Raw genomic sequence first — 2,716 nt, forward strand, 5'->3', positions numbered from 1 at the left:
CATCAGTAAACCCACATCCTTGCCTGGGAAGGGTTGTTAGGGGTTTATTATGTGTGCGTGTGTGTCATTATCTTCCCAAGGGGTTAAGAAGAGAAAGGAAAGGAAAAGATAAGAAATGAAGAAACGTAATAACAAAACGAGAGTTATGAACAACTTTGGCCCAGTGTCGAGCCTTCGATGACAGAAAATAGAAAAAGGCAAGAAAGGCAAATCAACAAATAACGAATATCAAAAATCAAAATAGATCCAAAATAATCCCTCAGCATTTTGCGCATTGCTGACGCCGCGTGTGAAAAGGACATGTTCCCTTAGAGGTAGTTATAGACGGTCGTTAAATGAGTCGTTATATCAGGTCGTTACGCTATCATGACTGTGTTTCGCATGCAAGTTATGTGCTCGGGAGAACCTGCTTAAGACACCAACGACACATTACCTCATATTCTTGGAACTTTGGGCGTTGTGAGAGGGTGAAGCTCCGAGTATCGACTTTAACCCTCAAAGGTATAAAATCTGGGTTTGTTTCGTAGGATATTCATATTCTTTTTTTTTTCGCTTTTCCGGTTATAGTTCTTTCTTTGATGTCATTTTTTTGTCTTTCTTCTCCTGCTTTTTAATAAAGTTTTGTTTCTTTTTATTGTTTCATCACTCTCATCCACTTAATTAATTTTTTGCATATATACATTTTTCAGTTTTTTTTTTCGTCTTTCTGCCTGTTTTATGTGTTGTTTTTTCTCACATTTATCACATCTTTCACATTTCTTCTATAATATTTGTGTTTGACTATATTCATAATGCTGTTTATGCTCTGATATCACTTTATCTATTAAGCATCCAGTAATTTATTAATTTTCCCCCTTTCATCATTATCACACTTTTATTTTCCTACATTATCATTATCATCATTAATTCCATCACCAAAATTTCTAGCACATCATTTCGTCCACATTACGTGAATCATATTATCACAAACTACACCATTATCATCAATGGGGCTTTAACAAAAAGGGAAGGAAACAAAGGTAGAAGATAAAAGGTTTTACTTTGATAAAGAGAAAGCTTGATAAAAAAAAAAATACAAATGAAAACACCAAAGGAAAAAGCATAATGAAAAAAGAACGAATAATATCAACAGGAGCAATAACGATAATAACAACAGAAACAGAACAGCGATAATGATAGCAACAATAATGATGGTATTGTTAGCATTACTACTATTTTGATCATTATTTTTTATTATCATTATTATCACCATTATTCTAATTATCATTATTATTATCATCATTGTTATTATTATTTTTATCATTATTATTATTATTATTATTATTACTATCATTATTATTATTATTATTATTATTATTATTTTATTAGTTGTTGTTATCATTAATATTGTTACTTTAACTATCGTTGATGTTATTATTATTATTATTATTATTATTATTATTATTATTATTATTATTATTATGATGATGATGATGATGATGATGATGATGATGATGATGATGATAATAATGATAATAATCACAAATCAGCGCAAGTGCACACACAGATCATTATCATTATTATTATTATTGCTATTATTATCAATAATATTATCGTTATTATCATCATTAATATTACCTTATTTTTAATTATCATTATTATTATCTTTATTACTATTATCATTATAATAATGATAATTATTATTATTATTATTATTATTATTATTATTATCATTATCATTATTATTATTATTATTATTATTATTATTATTACTACGTAGACCATGCTCATTATTATCATATTATCTTAATGATAATTATAATAATAATAATAATAATAATAATAATAATAATAATAATAATAATAATAATAATAATAATAATAATAATAATAATAATAATAATGATATAATAATAATAATAATAATAATAATAATTATCATTATTATTATTATTATTATTATTATTATTATTATTATTATTATCATTATTATTATCATCATTATCATTATCATCATTATCATCATCCTTTTCATTACTATTACTATCATTATTATCAGTTTTATCACTATTATTAACATTATCATTATAATCATCATTTACACTTACTCTCTAAATGAAATAATAAAATAACAATCATCATTCTTAATGTAACAATTCCTTTCCTGCTATAAAATGCATTCACTATATCAATAATCAAAAAGAAAAGAAGTGAATTAAATAATCACACCATGATAAGAACTAAGCATGAATAATTGAAAATTGAATTGGTTTTTTTTTTATCTCATTAAGGAAACACTCCGAGAAAGTTTCGTTACGCAATAAATCCTAAGGTCAATTAATTTATTCTTTAAAATTTACTGGAAGACGAAACTCGAACACGGAAGTAAACAGTGTAAATGAATAAACAAACCGATAACAATTTTCAGAAGCAGACAAACTCCCGAAAAAAAAGAGATTAAAGAAAATGTTTTAAAAATCTGAAGAAATGGTCACAGCTTCCCTCACTGACCTACAAGACGAGGAGGAACTGCGCGGAAAAAAGACATATGGCTGAGTGGCTGAGTGGATCCCAGTGGCGAAGATGCTGAGTCACGCCGCCCACTTTTATGTCTTAAGATATTGGAGAAAGAGGGAAGAGACAGGAGTGAAAAAAAAATTAATTGTTCTTGTCAGTCAGATTGGAATTATGTAGATTGTGAAAGGACGTTTTTTAAAGCTATATGATATAACGGGAT

Source organism: Penaeus monodon, chromosome 1 (assembly GCF_015228065.2).
Source record: "Penaeus monodon isolate SGIC_2016 chromosome 1, NSTDA_Pmon_1, whole genome shotgun sequence".
Lineage (NCBI taxonomy): Eukaryota > Metazoa > Arthropoda > Malacostraca > Decapoda > Penaeidae > Penaeus > Penaeus monodon.